The sequence below is a fragment of the Sus scrofa genome, chromosome X, assembly GCF_054392235.1.
Source record: "Sus scrofa isolate SSC_HxYL_T2T_F1_AM1 chromosome X, Sscrofa_HxYL_maternal_Yorkshire_Landrace_v2.0, whole genome shotgun sequence".
NCBI classification, from domain to species: domain Eukaryota; kingdom Metazoa; phylum Chordata; class Mammalia; order Artiodactyla; family Suidae; genus Sus; species Sus scrofa.
Genome location: NC_139401.1, coordinates 935492 through 957690, shown reverse-complemented (window position 1 = coordinate 957690; position 22199 = coordinate 935492).

Sequence of the window (22199 nt, the reverse complement as noted above, 5' to 3'; positions counted from 1 at the left end):
TGTCAGGCGGAGGGCGGAGGTGTGCCTTCCGGATTTGGAGGTGAGTTCGCCGCCTGGTTGGGTGGCAGTGGGTTTGGAAGGCTTGGAACAGGTCCTGGGCTTTGGCGTGCTTGGGGTCCCCTAGAGGCAGGCGCCCAGACACACACAGCCTCGGGATTGGACCGCCAGCTGGCCCTGGTCAAGCCGTCCCCATCACGGCTTCAGGTAGGTGAGAAGGAGTGTGGTGCCGAGGAATACATGGGGGGCTTCGGGGGCTAGAGTGTTGGCAGCTGGGCTCATCCGCCTGTTTTCCTTTTCTCTCTCGCTCGCTCTCTCTCACACACACAGACACACACACACAATCACACACACACAGAGGAGGCTGAGGGAAATGTCCTTGTGTCCTTTGGAGAAGAGCCTCTCTTGGCAGCAGGGCGCCAGGCAATGGAGGCCTGATTGAAAGCAGGTGTGATGCGTTCAGGACGCTTGATTGGTCTCCTCCAGCAAGCTTTCAGGGGAGTTCCCACGCGGCTGCCCAGCTTCAGAGGCTCTCCTGGTCCCGGCTGTGGCTGGGGCAAGAGCTGCACTGGGCGATCCCCCTCTGGCGAGACCACATCTCCGTGTGGCAGGGGGGCCCAAACTCCATGGACAAAGTCTAAGAGGCATTGAACTGAATGAGCTGAATGGATCCAGAAAGGAGTGAAGACCCTCCTCTCTCCTTCTCTCCCTCGTTCTCTCCCTCTTTCTCTCATTCTGCCTCCCTCCCTCTCTCTCTCCAAACACACCCACACGCATACACATGCAGATAGAGTAGGAAACAATAGCTAGGACCTGGATAGACAAATGCATCCCAAGTCTCTCCTGAGCCCATATCTTGGGTGGGAGTGGGTTGGAAGCGCCCGCCTGGGGATGCCCAGCCTGGGAGTGGATGCTTTTTCCCAGCAGAGTGGATCTGCTTACCACACACGGGTGCAGGAGAATACCTGGGGAAGTCAATCCACTCCAAACGAAGCATGTCTTTGTCCTCATCACTTCGTCCTCACCAGGGAATTCGGTCGAGTCCGATGGGCTAGGCTAGGCCATCTGGATGGAATCCACGGAGTCCTTCGGCCCGTCTCTTTTCCCCAGGGGCAGCCCTCTCGAGCGTGACACCTTGTCTGGGGAGCGCTGAGACGCTCATGTGTTGGGGGTGAATGTTCAGGACTCCTTTTCGCGGGGCGCTGCTCGAAGTGGATCCATTGCACTTTCCCAACACAGGGATCCCATCGGCCATGTCTATCCATCCTGTCTGGCTCCCCTTCTCCTCCCTTGGGTTCCCAGAAGAGGGACTAGACATCGTAGCTTGCGCTCCATGGAAGGAGGGCTCTGGCCACACCCCCAGTCCCCGCAAGGGCAAGGGTTTGGATCTCGGACCTCCCCAATGCCAGGCATTCCCACAGCCTCGCCCTCCCATTTGGCAAGCAGCATCTGGATGGCAGTGCAGGGGTTCCTTTCCTGGAAGCCAGTTCCTGGGTGTCCCTGGTGAGATGGGAGAGGGAAGGGGTTTCCCATGGGCTGTGTGTCTCCCTCCCAGACCTCTTTCCTTTCGTGTGAGCGTTTCTCTTCGCAACACTGGGGCTGCCCATGGCACCCATTTCTGCGCCGCTGGATTGCTGAGTCCGCTTCTGTTGGGGAGAAGGACAGCTGCTTGCTCAGCCAAGCATCTGTCCATGGACCACGAATGTCTTTCCATGTGCTGCTCTTGGGAAGAGGGCTGCCTGAAGCGAGTGGGGCGTTTCACGCAGAGAAGAGACCCTTTGTCGGGGTCTATGGCCGTGAGGGGTAGTGCTGGGTCCGACGGTGGTTCCAGGGTTCTTTGGGGCATGCCCTGGATCCTGTGGTCCATCGTGGTTACACAAATGGACATACACGCCCACGCGGAGTGAAGGCACCTTCTTTTCTACAGCCTGCCCAGGGGTGGTCCTTGAGAGGCGTCCTCAGGGGACAGGCCTGTGTAGGAGCCTCGAGCTGGTTGTGGTATGGACTTCTCTAGGCATGCGTGATGGTGTTCCTTTGTCTGGTGCTGGACGGCGGCTGGCTATCTGGATTTGGCAGTGTTTCTGCAGGCCCCCTCCCCACGTGCCGGCTGGGTGGGTGGGTTTCTGTTCTCGTTCCTGGGTTCCGTGCTGGAGCTGATGAGTGTGGAATCCCAGCGTGGCATGGGTTTTGGGATGCGCATGCAGGGGCTGTGAGGGGTGCCCGGGTGGTGCCCAAAGGGAGAGCGAATTGGGAGAGCAGCAGTGCCCGGCGCTGGGCCTTGTCTCTCCAGAGGGCTCAGGAACCTCCCTTGGTCTGTCCGAGGGAGGCTCTCCTCTGCTTTCTCTGCACCTGCTGAGATGATGGGAGCTCGAGCCAGGCCGGGCATCTGCAGGCCGCTCTCTTGACGGATCCACAAGAGCTCTGGCCGAGCTTCCTTCTGGCCCCCTGGGGAGAAGGGCTGCTTGGGTTGGTTTTGTGTGGTTGGGAAACTCTGTGCCTTGGGAAGCACCAATGGGGCTCCAGATGAGGCACACTCCAGGTGGGGTCAAGAGAGTTTGAAAACCAAGGGAGAAAGAGAGACCTGGCAAGATGAACCAAGCCAGAAGGAAAGAATCGAGGCAAGACTGAATGGCAAGGAGTATGGGATCGCAGGGGGATGAGGAAGGGGGAAAACGACTCGTTCCCTCCTTACGCGCCTATCTTCCTCAGTCCATCTGGGCAAGGCTGCATCCACACCCGTGCAGGCTGGCACACCCTGATGGATTTGGAGCTAAGGATTTCCATGGCGAGGCATGGCCTAGGTTGGCATGGGCATGAAGAACGCCTTTGAGAGAGGGAGATAGAGCCCAGGTGGAAGGGCCCTTCTTGGCGGGGGCTGGAGCCCCCACCCTCCTCTGGGCCCCAGCCCAAGCAGCCCCCCGGGGCGTGCTGAGCCAGAGAGAGAAGGCAAGCCTGAGAGGGGCTGTTCGAGCCTCTGTCCACACGAGGGCGCCAGAGCCCCTTCCGGCCTCAGGTGCAGCTCCGAGGCTCTAAGAGGTGGGAGTGGCAAGGCTCCAAAGGCGCAGGCTCCACGTCGGGGGCGGATGGAGGCTTGAGCGGGACGCACTCACAGCAGGCCCCCAGAGGATATGTGGGTGTTTCCTGGGCACCAGGGACTCTCTCCTCCGAGACACCTCCTGTCAGGCGGAGGGCGGAGGTGTGCCTTCCGGATTTGGAGGTGAGTTCGCCGCCTGGTTGGGTGGCAGTGGGTTTGGAAGGCTTGGAACAGGTCCTGGGCTTTGGCGTGCTTGGGGTCCCCTAGAGGCAGGCGCCCAGACACACACAGCCTCGGGATTGGACCGCCAGCTGGCCCTGGTCAAGCCGTCCCCATCACGGCTTCAGGTAGGTGAGAAGGAGTGTGGTGCCGAGGAATACATGGGGGGCTTCGGGGGCTAGAGTGTTGGCTGCTGGGCTCATCCGCCTGTTCTCTTTCTTTCTCTCTCTCAATCTCTCTCTCTCTCACACACACACAATCACACACACACAGAGGAGGCTGAGGGAAATGTCCTTGTGTCCTTTGGAGAAGAGCCTCTCTTGGCAGCAGGGCGCCAGGCAATGGAGGCCTGATTGAAAGCAGGTGTGATGCGTTCAGGACGCTTGATTGGTCTCCTCCAGCAAGCTCTCAGGGGAGTTCCCACGCGGCTGCCCAGCTTCAGAGGCTCTCCTGGTCCCGGCTGTGGCTGGGGCAAGAGCTGCACTGGGCGATCCCCCTCTGGCGAGACCACATCTCCGTGTGGCAGGGGGCCCCCAACTCCATGGACAAGGACTAAGAGGCATTGAACTGAATGAGCTGAATGGATCCAGAAAGGAGTGAAGGCCCTCCTCTCTCCTTCTCTCCCTCGTTCTCTCCCTCTTTCTCTCATTCTGCCTCCCTCCCTCTCTCTCTCCAAACACACCCACACGCATACGCATGCAGATAGAGTAGGAAACAATAGCTAGGACCTGGATAGACAAATGCATCCCAAGTCTCTCCTGAGCCCATATCTTGGGTGGGAGTGGGTTGGAAGCGCCCGCCTGGGGATGCCCAGCCTGGGAGTGGATGCTTTTGCCCAGCAGAGTGGATCTGCATACCACACACGGGTGCAGGAGAATACCTGGGGAAGTCAATCCGCTCCAAACGAAGCATGTCTTTGTCCTCATCACTTCGTCCTCACCAGGGAATTCGGTCGAGTCCGATGGGCTAGGCTAGGCCATCTGGACGGAATCCACGGAGTCCTTCGACCCGTCTCTTTTCCCCAGGGGCAGCCCTCTCGAGCGTGACACCTTGTCTGGGGAGCGCTGAGACGCTCATGTGTTGGGGTTGAATGTTCAGGACTCCTTTTCGCGGGGCGCTGCTCGAAGTGGATCCATTGCACTTTCCCAACACAGGGATCCCATCGGCCATGTCTATCCATCCTGTCTGGCTCCCCTTCTCCTCCCTTGGGTTCCCAGAAGAGGGACTAGACATCGTAGCTTGCGCTCCATGGAAGGAGGGCTCTGGCCACACCCCCAGTCCCCGCAAGGGCAAGGGTTTGGATCTCGGACCTCCCCAATGCCAGGCATTCCCACAGCCTCGCCTTCCCATTTGGCAAGCAGCATCTGGATGGCAGTGCAGGGGTTCCTTTCCTGGAAGCCATTTCCTGGGTGTCCCTGGTGAGATGGGAGAGGGAAGGGGTTTCCCATGGGCTGTGTGTCTCCCTCCCAGACCTCTTTCCTTTCGTGTGAGCGTTTCTCTTCGCAACACTGGGGCTGCCCATGGCACCCATTTCTGCGCCGCTGGATTGCTGAGTCCGCTTCTGTTGGGGAGAAGGACAGCTGCTTGCTCAGCCAAGCATCTGTCCATGGACCACGAATGTCTTTCCATGTGCTGCTCTTGGGAAGAGGGCTGCCTGAAGCGAGTGGGGCGTTTCACGCAGAGAAGAGACCCTTTGTCGGGGTCTATGGCCGTGAGGGGTAGTGCTGGGTCCGACGGTGGTTCCAGGGTTCTTTGGGGCATGCCCTGGATCCTGTGGTCCATCGTGGTTACACAAATGGACATACACGCCCACGCGGAGTGAAGGCACCTTCTTTTCTACAGCCTGCCCAGGGGTGGTCCTTGAGAGGCGTCCTCAGGGGACAGGCCTGAGTAGGAGCCTCGAGCTGGTTGTGGTATGGACTTCTCTAGGCATGCGTGATGGTGTTCCTTTGTCTGGTGCTGGACGGCGGCTGGCTATCTGGATTTGGCAGTGTTTCTGCAGGCCCCCTCCCCACGTGCCGGCTGGGTGGGTGGGTTTCTGTTCTCGTTCCTGGGTTCCGTGCTGGAGCTGATGAGTGTGGAATCCCAGCGTGGCCTGGGTTTTGGGATGCGCATGCAGGGGCTGTGAGGGGTGCCCGGGTGGTGCCCAAAGGGAGAGCGAATTGGGAGAGCATCAGTGCCCGGCGCTGGGCCTTGTCTCTCCAGAGGGCTCAGGAACCTCCCTTGGTCTGTCCGAGGGAGGCTCTCCTCTGCTTTCTCTGCACCTGCTGAGATGATGGGAGCTCGAGCCAGGCCGGGCATCTGCAGGCCGCTCTCTTGACGGATCCACAAGAGCTCTGGCCGAGCTTCCTTCTGGCCCCCTGGGGAGAAGGGCTGCTTGGGTTGGTTTTGTGTGGTTGGGAAACTCTGTGCCTTGGGAAGCACCAATGGGGCTCCAGATGAGGCACACTCCAGGTGGGGTCAAGAGAGTTTGAAAACCAAGGGAGAAAGAGAGACCTGGCAAGATGAACCAAGCCAGAAGGAAAGAATCGAGGCAAGACTGAATGGCAAGGAGTATGGGATCGCAGGGGGATGAGGAAGGGGGAAAACTACTCGTTCCCTCCTTACGCGCCTATCTTCCTCAGTCCATCTGGGCAAGGCTGCATCCACACGGGTGCAGGCTGGCACACCCTGATGGATTTGGAGCTAAGGATTTCCACGGCGAGGCATGGCCTAGGTTGGCATGGGCATGAAGAACGCCTTTGAGAGAGGGAGATAGAGCCCAGGTGGAAGGGCCCTTCTTGGCGGGGGCTGGAGCCCCCACCCTCCTCTGGGCCCCAGCCCAAGCAGCCCCCCGGGGCGTGCTGAGCCAGAGAGAGAAGGCAAGCCTGAGAGGGGCTGTTCGAGCCTCTGTCCACACGAGGGCGCCAGAGCCCCTTCCGGCCTCAGGTGCAGCTCCGAGGCTCTAAGAGGTGGGAGTGGCAAGGCTCCAAAGGCGCAGGCTCCACGTCGGGGGCGGATGGAGGCTTGAGCGGGACGCACTCACAGCATGCCCCCAGAGGATATGTGGGTGTTTCCTGGGCACCAGGGACTCTCTCCTCCGAGACACCTCCTGTCAGGCGGAGGGCGGAGGTGTGCCTTCCGGATTTGGAGGTGAGTTCGCCGCCTGGTTGGGTGGCAGTGGGTTTGGAAGGCTTGGAACAGGTCCTGGGCTTTGGCGTGCTTGGGGTCCCCTAGAGGCAGGCGCCCAGACACACACAGCCTCGGGATTGGACCGCCAGCTGGCCCTGGTCAAGCCGTCCCCATCACGGCTTCAGGTAGGTGAGAAGGAGTGTGGTGCCGAGGAATACATGGGGGGCTTCGGGGGCTAGAGTGTTGGCTGCTGGGCTCATCCGCCTGTTCTCTTTCTTTCTCTCTCTCAATCTCTCTCTCTCTCTCTCTCTCACACACACACAATCACACACACACAGAGGAGGCTGAGGGAAATGTCCTTGTGTCCTTTGGAGAAGAGCCTCTCTTGGCAGCAGGGCGCCAGGCAATGGAGGCCTGATTGAAAGCAGGTGTGATGCGTTCAGGACGCTTGATTGGTCTCCTCCAGCAAGCTCTCAGGGGAGTTCCCACGCGGCTGCCCAGCTTCAGAGGCTCTCCTGGTCCCGGCTGTGGCTGGGGCAAGAGCTGCACTGGGCGATCCCCCTCTGGCGAGACCATATCTCCGTGTGGCAGGGGGCCCCCAACTCCATGGACAAGGACTAAGAGGCATTGAACTGAATGAGCTGAATGGATCCAGAAAGGAGTGAAGGCCCTCCTCTCTCCTTCTCTCCCTCGTTCTCTCCCTCTTTCTCTCATTCTGCCTCCCTCCCTCTCTCTCTCCAAACACACCCACACGCATACGCATGCAGATAGAGTAGGAAACAATAGCTAGGACCTGGATAGACAAATGCATCCCAAGTCTCTCCTGAGCCCATATCTTGGGTGGGAGTGGGTTGGAAGCGCCCGCCTGGGGATGCCCAGCCTGGGAGTGGATGCTTTTGCCCAGCAGAGTGGATCTGCATACCACACACGGGTGCAGGAGAATACCTGGGGAAGTCAATCCGCTCCAAACGAAGCATGTCTTTGTCCTCATCACTTCGTCCTCACCAGGGAATTCGGTCGAGTCCGATGGGCTAGGCTAGGCCATCTGGACGGAATCCACGGAGTCCTTCGACCCGTCTCTTTTCCCCAGGGGCAGCCCTCTCGAACGTGACACCTTGTCTGGGGAGCGCTGAGACGCTCATGTGTTGGGGTTGAATGTTCAGGACTCCTTTTCGCGGGGCGCTGCTCGAAGTGGATCCATTGCACTTTCCCAACACAGGAATCCCATCGGCCATGTCTATCCATCCTGTCTGGCTCCCCTTCTCCTCCCTTGGGTTCCCAGAAGAGGGACTAGACATCGTAGCTTGCGCTCCATGGAAGGAGGGCTCTGGCCACACCCCCAGTCCCCGCAAGGGCAAGGGTTTGGATCTCGGACCTCCCCAATTCCAGGCATTCCCACAGCCTCGCCTTCCCATTTGGCAAGCAGCATCTGGATGGCAGTGCAGGGGTTCCTTTCCTGGAAGCCAGTTCCTGGGTGTCCCTGGTGAGATGGGAGAGGGAAGGGGTTTCCCATGGGCTGTGTGTCTCCCTCCCAGACCTCTTTCCTTTCGTGTGAGCGTTTCTCTTCGCAACACTGGGGCTGCCCATGGCACCCATTTCTGCGCCGCTGGATTGCTGAGTCCGCTTCTGTTGGGGAGAAGGACAGCTGCTTGCTCAGCCAAGCATCTGTCCATGGACCACGAATGTCTTTCCATGTGCTGCTCTTGGGAAGAGGGCTGCCTGAAGCGAGTGGGGCGTTTCACGCAGAGAAGAGACCCTTTGTCGGGGTCTATGGCCGTGAGGGGTAGTGCTGGGTCCGACGGTGGTTCCAGGGTTCTTTGGGGCATGCCCTGGATCCTGTGGTCCATCGTGGTTACACAAATGGACATACACGCCCACGCGGAGTGAAGGCACCTTCTTTTCTACAGCCTGCCCAGGGGTGGTCCTTGAGAGGCGTCCTCAGGGGACAGGCCTGTGTAGGAGCCTCGAGCTGGTTGTGGTATGGACTTCTCTAGGCATGCGTGATGGTGTTCCTTTGTCTGGTGCTGGACGGCGGCTGGCTATCTGGATTTGGCAGTGTTTCTGCAGGCCCCCTCCCCACGTGCCGGCTGGGTGGGTGGGTTTCTGTTCTCGTTCCTGGGTTCCGTGCTGGAGCTGATGAGTGTGGAATCCCAGCGTGGCCTGGGTTTTGGGATGCGCATCCAGGGGCTGTGAGGGGTGCCCGGGTGGTGCCCAAAGGGAGAGCGAATTGGGAGAGCAGCAGTGCCCGGCGCTGGGCCTTGTCTCTCCAGAGGGCTCAGGAACCTCCCTTGGTCTGTCCGAGGGAGGCTCTCCTCTGCTTTCTCTGCACCTGCTGAGATGATGGGAGCTCGAGCCAGGCCGGGCATCTGCAGGCCGCTCTCTTGACGGATCCACAAGAGCTCTGGCCGAGCTTCCTTCTGGCCCCCTGGGGAGAAGGGCTGCTTGGGTTGGTTTTGTGTGGTTGGGAAACTCTGTGCCTTGGGAAGCACCAATGGGGCTCCAGATGAGGCACACTCCAGGTGGGGTCAAGAGAGTTTGAAAACAAACGGAGCAAGAGAGACCTGGCAAGATGAACCAAGCCAGAAGGAAAGAATCGAGGCAAGACTGAATGGCAAGGAGTATGGGATCGCAGGGGGATGAGGAAGGGGGAAAACGACTCGTTCCCTCCTTACGCGCCTATCTTCCTCAGTCCATCTGGGCAAGGCTGCATCCACACGGGTGCAGGCTGGCACACCCTGATGGATTTGGAGCTAAGGATTTCCACGGCGAGGCATGGCCTAGGTTGGCATGGGCATGAAGAACGCCTTTGAGAGAGGGAGATAGAGCCCAGGTGGAAGGGCCCTTCTTGGCGGGGGCTGGAGCCCCCAGCCTCCTCTGGGCCCCAGCCCAAGCAGCCCCCCGGGGCGTGGTGAGCCAGAGAGAGAAGGCAAGCCTGAGAGGGGCTGTTCGAGCCTCTGTCCACACGAGGGCGCCAGAGCCCCTTCCGGCCTCAGGTGCAGCTCCGAGGCTCTAAGAGGTGGGAGTGGCAAGGCTCCAAAGGCGCAGGCTCCACGTCGGGGGCGGATGGAGGCTTGAGCGGGACGCACTCACAGCATGCCCCCAGAGGATATGTGGGTGTTTCCTGGGCACCAGGGACTCTCTCCTCCGAGACACCTCCTGTCAGGCGGAGGGCGGAGGTGTGCCTTCCGGATTTGGAGGTGAGTTCGCCGCCTGGTTGGGTGGCAGTGGGTTTGGAAGGCTTGGAACAGGTCCTGGGCTTTGGCGTGCTTGGGGTCCCCTAGAGGCAGGCGCCCAGACACACACAGCCTCGGGATTGGACCGCCAGCTGGCCCTGGTCAAGCCGTCCCCATCACGGCTTCAGGTAGGTGAGAAGGAGTGTGGTGCCGAGGAATACATGGGGGGCTTCGGGGGCTAGAGTGTTGGCTGCTGGGCTCATCCGCCTGTTCTCTTTCTTTCTCTCTCTCAATCTCTCTCTCTCTCTCTCTCTCACACACACACAATCACACACACACAGAGGAGGCTGAGGGAAATGTCCTTGTGTCCTTTGGAGAAGAGCCTCTCTTGGCAGCAGGGCGCCAGGCAATGGAGGCCTGATTGAAAGCAGGTGTGATGCGTTCAGGACGCTTGATTGGTCTCCTCCAGCAAGCTCTCAGGGGAGTTCCCACGCGGCTGCCCAGCTTCAGAGGCTCTCCTGGTCCCGGCTGTGGCTGGGGCAAGAGCTGCACTGGGCGATCCCCCTCTGGCGAGACCATATCTCCGTGTGGCAGGGGGCCCCCAACTCCATGGACAAGGACTAAGAGGCATTGAACTGAATGAGCTGAATGGATCCAGAAAGGAGTGAAGGCCCTCCTCTCTCCTTCTCTCCCTCGTTCTCTCCCTCTTTCTCTCATTCTGCCTCCCTCCCTCTCTCTCTCCAAACACACCCACACGCATACGCATGCAGATAGAGTAGGAAACAATAGCTAGGACCTGGATAGACAAATGCATCCCAAGTCTCTCCTGAGCCCATATCTTGGGTGGGAGTGGGTTGGAAGCGCCCGCCTGGGGATGCCCAGCCTGGGAGTGGATGCTTTTGCCCAGCAGAGTGGATCTGCATACCACACACGGGTGCAGGAGAATACCTGGGGAAGTCAATCCGCTCCAAACGAAGCATGTCTTTGTCCTCATCACTTCGTCCTCACCAGGGAATTCGGTCGAGTCCGATGGGCTAGGCTAGGCCATCTGGACGGAATCCACGGAGTCCTTCGGCCCGTCTCTTTTCCCCAGGGGCAGCCCTCTCGAACGTGACACCTTGTCTGGGGAGCGCTGAGACGCTCATGTGTTGGGGTTGAATGTTCAGGACTCCTTTTCGCGGGGCGCTGCTCGAAGTGGATCCATTGCACTTTCCCAACACAGGAATCCCATCGGCCATGTCTATCCATCCTGTCTGGCTCCCCTTCTCCTCCCTTGGGTTCCCAGAAGAGGGACTAGACATCGTAGCTTGCGCTCCATGGAACGAGGGCTCTGGCCACCCCCCCAGCCCCCGCAAGGGCAAGGGTTTGGATCTCGGACCTCCCCAATGCCAGGCATTCCCACAGCCTCGCCTTCCCATTTGGCAAGCAGCATCTGGATGGCAGTGCAGGGGTTCCTTTCCTGGAAGCCAGTTCCTGGGTGTCCCTGGTGAGATGGGAGAGGGAAGGGGTTTCCCATGGGCTGTGTGTCTCCCTCCCAGACCTCTTTCCTTTCGTGTGAGCGTTTCTCTTCGCAACACTGGGGCTGCCCATGGCACCCATTTCTGCGCCGCTGGATTGCTGAGTCCGCTTCTGTTGGGGAGAAGGACAGCTGCTTGCTCAGCCAAGCATCTGTCCATGGACCACGAATGTCTTTCCATGTGCTGCTCTTGGGAAGAGGGCTGCCTGAAGCGAGTGGGGCGTTTCACGCAGAGAAGAGACCCTTTGTCGGGGTCTATGGCCGTGAGGGGTAGTGCTGGGTCCGACGGTGGTTCCAGGGTTCTTTGGGGCATGCCCTGGATCCTGTGGTCCATCGTGGTTACACAAATGGACATACACGCCCACGCGGAGTGAAGGCACCTTCTTTTCTACAGCCTGCCCAGGGGTGGTCCTTGAGAGGCGTCCTCAGGGGACAGGCCTGTGTAGGAGCCTCGAGCTGGTTGTGGTATGGACTTCTCTAGGCATGCGTGATGGTGTTCCTTTGTCTGGTGCTGGACGGCGGCTGGCTATCTGGATTTGGCAGTGTTTCTGCAGGCCCCCTCCCCACGTGCCGGCTGGGTGGGTGGGTTTCTGTTCTCGTTCCTGGGTTCCGTGCTGGAGCTGATGAGTGTGGAATCCCAGCGTGGCCTGGGTTTTGGGATGCGCATCCAGGGGCTGTGAGGGGTGCCCGGGTGGTGCCCAAAGGGAGAGCGAATTGGGAGAGCATCAGTGCCCGGCGCTGGGCTTTGTCTCTCCAGAGGGCTCAGGAACCTCCCTTGGTCTGTCCGAGGGAGGCTCTCCTCTGCTTTCTCTGCACCTGCTGAGATGATGGGAGCTCGAGCCAGGCCGGGCATCTGCAGGCCGCTCTCTTGACGGATCCACAAGAGCTCTGGCCGAGCTTCCTTCTGGCCCCCTGGGGAGAAGGGCTGCTTGGGTTGGTTTTGTGTGGTTGGGAAACTCTGTGCCTTGGGAAGCACCAATGGGGCTCCAGATGAGGCACACTCCAGGTGGGGTCAAGAGAGTTTGAAAACAAACGGAGCAAGAGAGACCTGGCAAGATGAACCAAGCCAGAAGGAAAGAATCGAGGCAAGACTGAATGGCAAGGAGTATGGGATCGCAGGGGGATGAGGAAGGGGGAAAACGACTCGTTCCCTCCTTACGCGCCTATCTTCCTCAGTCCATCTGGGCAAGGCTGCATCCACACGGGTGCAGGCTGGCACACCCTGATGGATTTGGAGCTAAGGATTTCCACGGCGAGGCATGGCCTAGGTTGGCATGGGCATGAAGAACGCCTTTGAGAGAGGGAGATAGAGCCCAGGTGGAAGGGCCCTTCTTGGCGGGGGCTGGAGCCCCCAGCCTCCTCTGGGCCCCAGCCCAAGCAGCCCCCCGGGGCGTGGTGAGCCAGAGAGAGAAGGCAAGCCTGAGAGGGGCTGTTCGAGCCTCTGTCCACACGAGGGCGCCAGAGCCCCTTCCGGCCTCAGGTGCAGCTCCGAGGCTCTAAGAGGTGGGAGTGGCAAGGCTCCAAAGGCGCAGGCTCCACGTCGGGGGCGGATGGAGGCTTGAGCGGGACGCACTCACAGCATGCCCCCAGAGGATATGTGGGTGTTTCCTGGGCACCAGGGACTCTCTCCTCCGAGACACCTCCTGTCAGGCGGAGGGCGGAGGTGTGCCTTCCGGATTTGGAGGTGAGTTCGCCGCCTGGTTGGGTGGCAGTGGGTTTGGAAGGCTTGGAACAGGTCCTGGGCTTTGGCGTGCTTGGGGTCCCCTAGAGGCAGGCGCCCAGACACACACAGCCTCGGGATTGGACCGCCAGCTGGCCCTGGTCAAGCCGTCCCCATCACGGCTTCAGGTAGGTGAGAAGGAGTGTGGTGCCGAGGAATACATGGGGGGCTTCGGGGGCTAGAGTGTTGGCTGCTGGGCTCATCCGCCTGTTCTCTTTCTTTCTCTCTCTCAATCTCTCTCTCTCTCTCTCTCTCACACACACACAATCACACACACACAGAGGAGGCTGAGGGAAATGTCCTTGTGTCCTTTGGAGAAGAGCCTCTCTTGGCAGCAGGGCGCCAGGCAATGGAGGCCTGATTGAAAGCAGGTGTGATGCGTTCAGGACGCTTGATTGGTCTCCTCCAGCAAGCTCTCAGGGGAGTTCCCACGCGGCTGCCCAGCTTCAGAGGCTCTCCTGGTCCCGGCTGTGGCTGGGGCAAGAGCTGCACTGGGCGATCCCCCTCTGGCGAGACCATATCTCCGTGTGGCAGGGGGCCCCCAACTCCATGGACAAGGACTAAGAGGCATTGAACTGAATGAGCTGAATGGATCCAGAAAGGAGTGAAGGCCCTCCTCTCTCCTTCTCTCCCTCGTTCTCTCCCTCTTTCTCTCATTCTGCCTCCCTCCCTCTCTCTCTCCAAACACACCCACACGCATACGCATGCAGATAGAGTAGGAAACAATAGCTAGGACCTGGATAGACAAATGCATCCCAAGTCTCTCCTGAGCCCATATCTTGGGTGGGAGTGGGTTGGAAGCGCCCGCCTGGGGATGCCCAGCCTGGGAGTGGATGCTTTTGCCGAGCAGAGTGGATCTGCATACCACACACGGGTGCAGGAGAATACCTGGGGAAGTCAATCCGCTCCAAACGAAGCATGTCTTTGTCCTCATCACTTCGTCCTCACCAGGGAATTCGGTCGAGTCCGATGGGCTAGGCTAGGCCATCTGGACGGAATCCACGGAGTCCTTCGGCCCGTCTCTTTTCCCCAGGGGCAGCCCTCTCGAGCGTGACACCTTGTCTGGGGAGCGCTGAGACGCTCATGTGTTGGGGTTGAATGTTCAGGACTCCTTTTCGCGGGGCGCTGCTCAAAGTGGATCCATTGCACTTTCCCAACACAGGGATCCCATCGGCCATGTCTATCCATCCTGTCTGGCTCCCCTTCTCCTCCCTTGGGTTCCCAGAAGAGGGACTAGACATCGTAGCTTGCGCTCCATGGAAGGAGGGCTCTGGCCACACCCCCAGTCCCCGCAAGGGCAAGGGTTTGGATCTCGGACCTCCCCAATGCCAGGCATTCCCACAGCCTCGCCTTCCCATTTGGCAAGCAGCATCTGGATGGCAGTGCAGGGGTTCCTTTCCTGGAAGCCAGTTCCTGGGTGTCCCTGGTGAGATGGGAGAGGGAAGGGGTTTCCCATGGGCTGTGTGTCTCCCTCCCAGACCTCTTTCCTTTCGTGTGAGCGTTTCTCTTCGCAACACTGGGGCTGCCCATGGCACCCATTTCTGCGCCGCTGGATTGCTGAGTCCGCTTCTGTTGGGGAGAAGGACAGCTGCTTGCTCAGCCAAGCATCTGTCCATGGACCACGAATGTCTTTCCGTGTGCTGCTCTTGGGAAGAGGGCTGCCTGAAGCGAGTGGGGCGTTTCACGCAGAGAAGAGACCCTTTGTCGGGGTCTATGGCCGTGAGGGGTAGTGCTGGGTCCGACGGTGGTTCCAGGGTTCTTTGGGGCATGCCCTGGATCCTGTGGTCCATCGTGGTTACACAAATGGACATACACGCCCACGCGGAGTGAAGGCACCTTCTTTTCTACAGCCTGCCCAGGGGTGGTCCTTGAGAGGCGTCCTCAGGGGACAGGCCTGAGTAGGAGCCTCGAGCTGGTTGTGGTATGGACTTCTCTAGGCATGCGTGATGGTGTTCCTTTGTCTGGTGCTGGACGGCGGCTGGCTATCTGGATTTGGCAGTGTTTCTGCAGGCCCCCTCCCCACGTGCCGGCTGGGTGGGTGGGTTTCTGTTCTCGTTCCTGGGTTCCGTGCTGGAGCTGATGAGTGTGGAATCCCAGCGTGGCCTGGGTTTTGGGATGCGCATCCAGGGGCTGTGAGGGGTGCCCGGGTGGTGCCCAAAGGGAGAGCGAATTGGGAGAGCATCAGTGCCCGGCGCTGGGCCTTGTCTCTCCAGAGGGCTCAGGAACCTCCCTTGGTCTGTCCGAGGGAGGCTCTCCTCTGCTTTCTCTGCACCTGCTGAGATGATGGGAGCTCGAGCCAGGCCGGGCATCTGCAGGCCGCTCTCTTGACGGATCCACAAGAGCTCTGGCCGAGCTTCCTTCTGGCCCCCTGGGGAGAAGGGCTGCTTGGGTTGGTTTTGTGTGGTTGGGAAACTCTGTGCCTTGGGAAGCACCAATGGGGCTCCAGATGAGGCACACTCCAGGTGGGGTCAAGAGAGTTTGAAAACAAACGGAGCAAGAGAGACCTGGCAAGATGAACCAAGCCAGAAGGAAAGAATCGAGGCAAGACTGAATGGCAAGGAGTATGGGATCGCAGGGGGATGAGGAAGGGGGAAAACGACTCGTTCCCTCCTTACGCGCCTATCTTCCTCAGTCCATCTGGGCAAGGCTGCATCCACACGGGTGCAGGCTGGCACACCCTGATGGATTTGGAGCTAAGGATTTCCACGGCGAGGCATGGCCTAGGTTGGCATGGGCATGAAGAACGCCTTTGAGAGAGGGAGATAGAGCCCAGGTGGAAGGGCCCTTCTTGGCGGGGGCTGGAGCCCCCACCCTCCTCTGGGCCCCAGCCCAAGCAGCCCCCAGGGGCCTGCTGAGCCAGAGAGAGAAGGCAAGCCTGAGAGGGGCTGTTCGAGCCTCTGTCCACACGAGGGCGCCAGAGCCCCTTCCGGCCTCAGGTGCAGCTCCGAGGCTCTAAGAGGTGGGAGTGGCAAGGCTCCAAAGGCGCAGGCTCCACGTCGGGGGCGGATGGAGGCTTGAGCGGGACGCACTCACAGCATGCCCCCAGAGGATATGTGGGTGTTTCCTGGGCACCAGGGACTCTCTCCTCCGAGACACCTCCTGTCAGGCGGAGGGCGGAGGTGTGCCTTCCGGATTTGGAGGTGAGTTCGCCGCCTGGTTGGGTGGCAGTGGGTTTGGAAGGCTTGGAACAGGTCCTGGGCTTTGGCGTGCTTGGGGTCCCCTAGAGGCAGGCGCCCAGACACACACAGCCTCGGGATTGGACCGCCAGCTGGCCCTGGTCAAGCCGTCCCCATCACGGCTTCAGGTAGGTGAGAAGGAGTGTGGTGCCGAGGAATACATGGGGGGCTTCGGGGGCTAGAGTGTTGGCTGCTGGGCTCATCCGCCTGTTCTCTTTCTTTCTCTCTCTCAATCTCTCTCTCTCTCTCTCTCTCTCACACACACACAATCACACACACACAGAGGAGGCTGAGGGAAATGTCCTTGTGTCCTTTGGAGAAGAGCCTCTCTTGGCAGCAGGGCGCCAGGCAATGGAGGCCTGATTGAAAGCAGGTGTGATGCGTTCAGGACGCTTGATTGGTCTCCTCCAGCAAGCTCTCAGGGGAGTTCCCACGCGGCTGCCCAGCTTCAGAGGCTCTCCTGGTCCCGGCTGTGGCTGGGGCAAGAGCTGCACTGGGCGATCCCCCTCTGGCGAGACCATATCTCCGTGTGGCAGGGGGCCCCCAACTCCATGGACAAGGACTAAGAGGCATTGAACTGAATGAGCTGAATTGATCCAGAAAGGAGTGAAGGCCCTCCTCTCTCCTTCTCTCCCTCGTTCTCTCCCTCTTTCTCTCATTCTGCCTCCCTCCCTCTCTCTCTCCAAACACACCCACACGCATACGCATGCAGATAGAGTAGGAAACAATAGCTAGGACCTGGATAGACAAATGCATCCCAAGTCTCTCCTGAGCCCATATCTTGGGTGGGAGTGGGTTGGAAGCGCCCGCCTGGGGATGCCCAGCCTGGGAGTGGATGCTTTTGCCCAGCAGAGTGGATCTGCATACCACACACGGGTGCAGGAGAATACCTGGGGAAGTCAATCCGCTCCAAACGAAGCATGTCTTTGTCCTCATCACTTCGTCCTCACCAGGGAATTCGGTCGAGTCCGATGGGCTAGGCTAGGCCATCTGGACGGAATCCACGGAGTCCTTCGACCCGTCTCTTTTCCCCAGGGGCAGCCCTCTCGAGCGTGACACCTTGTCTGGGGAGCGCTGAGACGCTCATGTGTTGGGGGTGAATGTTCAGGACTCCTTTTCGCGGGGCGCTGCTCAAAGTGGATCCATTGCACTTTCCCAACACAGGGATCCCATCGGCCATGTCTATCCATCCTGTTTGGCTCCCCTTCTCCTCCCTTGGGTTCCCAGAAGAGGGACTAGACATCGTAGCTTGCGCTCCATGGAAGGAGGGCTCTGGCCACACCCCCAGTCCCCGCAAGGGCAAGGGTTTGGATCTCGGACCTCCCCAATGCCAGGCATTCCCACAGCCTCGCCTTCCCATTTGGCAAGCAGCATCTGGATGGCAGTGCAGGGGTTCCTTTCCTGGAAGCCAGTTCCTGGGTGTCCCTGGTGAGATGGGAGAGGGAAGGGGTTTCCCATGGGCTGTGTGTCTCCCTCCCAGACCTCTTTCCTTTCGTGTGAGCGTTTCTCTTCGCAACACTGGGGCTGCCCATGGCACCCATTTCTGCGCCGCTGGATTGCTGAGTCCGCTTCTGTTGGGGAGAAGGACAGCTGCTTGCTCAGCCAAGCATCTGTCCATGGACCACGAATGTCTTTCCATGTGCTGCTCTTGGGAAGAGGGCTGCCTGAAGCGAGTGGGGCGTTTCACGCAGAGAAGAGACCCTTTGTCGGGGTCTATGGCCGTGAGGGGTAGTGCTGGGTCCGACGGTGGTTCCAGGGTTCTTTGGGGCATGCCCTGGATCCTGTGGTCCATCGTGGTTACACAAATGGACATACACGCCCACGCGGAGTGAAGGCACCTTCTTTTCTACAGCCTGCCCAGGGGTGGTCCTTGAGAGGCGTCCTCAGGGGACAGGCCTGAGTAGGAGCCTCGAGCTGGTTGTGGTATGGACTTCTCTAGGCATGCGTGATGGTGTTCCTTTGTCTGGTGCTGGACGGCGGCTGGCTATCTGGATTTGGCAGTGTTTCTGCAGGCCCCCTCCCCACGTGCCGGCTGGGTGGGTGGGTTTCTGTTCTCGTTCCTGGGTTCCGTGCTGGAGCTGATGAGTGTGGAATCCCAGCGTGGCCTGGGTTTTGGGATGCGCATCCAGGGGCTGTGAGGGGTGCCCGGGTGGTGCCCAAAGGGAGAGCGAATTGGGAGAGCATCAGTGCCCGGCGCTGGGCCTTGTCTCTCCAGAGGGCTCAGGAACCTCCCTTGGTCTGTCCGAGGGAGGCTCTCCTCTGCTTTCTCTGCACCTGCTGAGATGATGGGAGCTCGAGCCAGGCCGGGCATCTGCAGGCCGCTCTCTTGACGGATCCACAAGAGCTCTGGCCGAGCTTCCTTCTGGCCCCCTGGGGAGAAGGGCTGCTTGGGTTGGTTTTGTGTGGTTGGGAAACTCTGTGCCTTGGGAAGCACCAATGGGGCTCCAGATGAGGCACACTCCAGGTGGGGTCAAGAGAGTTTGAAAACAAACGGAGCAAGAGAGACCTGGCAAGATGAACCAAGCCAGAAGGAAAGAATCGAGGCAAGACTGAATGGCAAGGAGTATGGGATCGCAGGGGGATGAGGAAGGGGGAAAACGACTCGTTCCCTCCTTACGCGCCTATCTTCCTCAGTCCATCTGGGCAAGGCTGCATCCACACGGGTGCAGGCTGGCACACCCTGATGGATTTGGAGCTAAGGATTTCCACGGCGAGGCATGGCCTAGGTTGGCATGGGCATGAAGAACGCCTTTGAGAGAGGGAGATAGAGCCCAGGTGGAAGGGCCCTTCTTGGCGGGGGCTGGAGCCCCCACCCTCCTCTGGGCCCCAGCCCAAGCAGCCCCCAGGGGCCTGCTGAGCCAGAGAGAGAAGGCAAGCCTGAGAGGGGCTGTTCGAGCCTCTGTCCACACGAGGGCGCCAGAGCCCCTTCCGGCCTCAGGTGCAGCTCCGAGGCTCTAAGAGGTGGGAGTGGCAAGGCTCCAAAGGCGCAGGCTCCACGTCGGGGGCGGATGGAGACTTGAGCGGGACGCACTCACAGCAGGCCCCCAGAGGATATGTGGGTGTTTCCTGGGCACCAGGGACTCTCTCCTCCGAGACACCTCCTGTCAGGCGGAGGGCGGATGTGTGCCTTCCGGATTTGGAGGTGAGTTCGCCGCCTGGTTGGGTGGCAGTGGGTTTGGAAGGCTTGGAACAGGTCCTGGGCTTTGGCGTGCTTGGGGTCCCCTAGAGGCAGGCGCCCAGACACACACAGCCTCGGGATTGGACCGCCAGCTGGCCCTGGTCAAGCCGTCCCCATCACGGCTTCAGGTAGGTGAGAAGGAGTGTGGTGCCGAGGAATACATGGGGGGCTTCGGGGGCTAGAGTGTTGGCTGCTGGGCTCATCCGCCTGTTCTCTTTCTTTCTCTCTCTCAATCTCTCTCTCTCTCTCTCTCTCACACACACACAATCACACACACACAGAGGAGGCTGAGGGAAATGTCCTTGTGTCCTTTGGAGAAGAGCCTCTCTTGGCAGCAGGGCGCCAGGCAATGGAGGCCTGATTGAAAGCAGGTGTGATGCGTTCAGGACGCTTGATTGGTCTCCTCCAGCAAGCTCTCAGGGGAGTTCCCACGCGGCTGCCAAGCTTCAGAGGCTCTCCTGGTCCCGGCTGTGGCTGGGGCAAGAGCTGCACTGGGCGATCCCCCTCTGGCGAGACCATATCTCCGTGTGGCAGGGGGCCCCCAACTCCATGGACAAGGACTAAGAGGCATTGAACTGAATGAGCTGAATGGATCCAGAAAGGAGTGAAGGCCCTCCTCTCTCCTTCTCTCCCTCGTTCTCTCCCTCTTTCTCTCATTCTGCCTCCCTCCCTCTCTCTCTCCAAACACACCCACACGCATACGCATGCAGATAGAGTAGGAAACAATAGCTAGGACCTGGATAGACAAATGCATCCCAAGTCTCTCCTGAGCCCATATCTTGGGTGGGAGTGGGTTGGAAGCGCCCGCCTGGGGATGCCCAGCCTGGGAGTGGATGCTTTTGCCGAGCAGAGTGGATCTGCATACCACACACGGGTGCAGGAGAATACCTGGGGAAGTCAATCCGCTCCAAACGAAGCATGTCTTTGTCCTCATCACTTCGTCCTCACCAGGGAATTCGGTCGAGTCCGATGGGCTAGGCTAGGCCATCTGGACGGAATCCACGGAGTCCTTCGACCCGTCTCTTTTCCCCAGGGGCAGCCCTCTCGAGCGTGACACCTTGTCTGGGGAGCGCTGAGACGCTCATGTGTTGGGGTTGAATGTTCAGGACTCCTTTTCGCGGGGCGCTGCTCAAAGTGGATCCATTGCACTTTCCCAACACAGGGATCCCATCGGCCATGTCTATCCATCCTGTTTGGCTCCCCTTCTCCTCCCTTGGGTTCCCAGAAGAGGGACTAGACATCGTAGCTTGCGCTCCATGGAAGGAGGGCTCTGGCCACACCCCCAGTCCCCGCAAGGGCAAGGGTTTGGATCTCGGACCTCCCCAATGCCAGGCATTCCCACAGCCTCGCCCTCCCATTTGGCAAGCAGCATCTGGATGGCAGTGCAGGGGTTCCTTTCCTGGAAGCCAGTTCCTGGGTGTCCCTGGTGAGATGGGAGAGGGAAGGGGTTTCCCATGGGCTGTGTGTCTCCCTCCCAGACCTCTTTCCTTTCGTGTGAGCGTTTCTCTTCGCAACACTGGGGCTGCCCATGGCACCCATTTCTGCGCCGCTGGATTGCTGAGTCCGCTTCTGTTGGGGAGAAGGACAGCTGCTTGCTCAGCCAAGCATCTGTCCATGGACCACGAATGTCTTTCCATGTGCTGCTCTTGGGAAGAGGGCTGCCTGAAGCGAGTGGGGCGTTTCACGCTGAGAAGAGACCCTTTGTCGGGGTCTATGGCCGTGAGGGGTAGTGCTGGGTCCGACGGTGGTTCCAGGGTTCTTTGGGGCATGCCCTGGATCCTGTGGTCCATCGTGGTTACACAAATGGACATACACGCCCACGCGGAGTGAAGGCACCTTCTTTTCTACAGCCTGCCCAGGGGTGGTCCTTGAGAGGCGTCCTCAGGGGACAGGCCTGAGTAGGAGCCTCGAGCTGGTTGTGGTATGGACTTCTCTAGGCATGCGTGATGGTGTTCCTTTGTCTGGTGCTGGACGGCGGCTGGCTATCTGGATTTGGCAGTGTTTCTGCAGGCCCCCTCCCCACGTGCCGGCTGGGTGGGTGGGTTTCTGTTCTCGTTCCTGGGTTCCGTGCTGGAGCTGATGAGTGTGGAATCCCAGCGTGGCCTGGGTTTTGGGATGCGCATCCAGGGGCTGTGAGGGGTGCCCGGGTGGTGCCCAAAGGGAGAGCGAATTGGGAGAGCATCAGTGCCCGGCGCTGGGCCTTGTCTCTCCAGAGGGCTCAGGAACCTCCCTTGGTCTGTCCGAGGGAGGCTCTCCTCTGCTTTCTCTGCACCTGCTGAGATGATGGGAGCTCGAGCCAGGCCGGGCATCTGCAGGCCGCTCTCTTGACGGATCCACAAGAGCTCTGGCCGAGCTTCCTTCTGGCCCCCTGGGGAGAAGGGCTGCTTGGGTTGGTTTTGTGTGGTTGGGAAACTCTGTGCCTTGGGAAGCACCAATGGGGCTCCAGATGAGGCACACTCCAGGTGGGGTCAAGAGAGTTTGAAAACAAACGGAGCAAGAGAGACCTGGCAAGATGAACCAAGCCAGAAGGAAAGAATCGAGGCAAGACTGAATGGCAAGGAGTATGGGATCGCAGGGGGATGAGGAAGGGGGAAAACGACTCGTTCCCTCCTTACGCGCCTATCTTCCTCAGTCCATCTGGGCAAGGCTGCATCCACACGGGTGCAGGCTGGCACACCCTGATGGATTTGGAGCTAAGGATTTCCACGGCGAGGCATGGCCTAGGTTGGCATGGGCATGAAGAACGCCTTTGAGAGAGGGAGATAGAGCCCAGGTGGAAGGGCCCTTCTTGGCGGGGGCTGGAGCCCCCACCCTCCTCTGGGCCCCAGCCCAAGCAGCCCCCAGGGGCCTGCTGAGCCAGAGAGAGAAGGCAAGCCTGAGAGGGGCTGTTCGAGCCTCTGTCCACACGAGGGCGCCAGAGCCCCTTCCGGCCTCAGGTGCAGCTCCGAGGCTCTAAGAGGTGGGAGTGGCAAGGCTCCAAAGGCGCAGGCTCCACGTCGGGGGCGGATGGAGACTTGAGCGGGACGCACTCACAGCATGCCCCCAGAGGATATGTGGGTGTTTCCTGGGCACCAG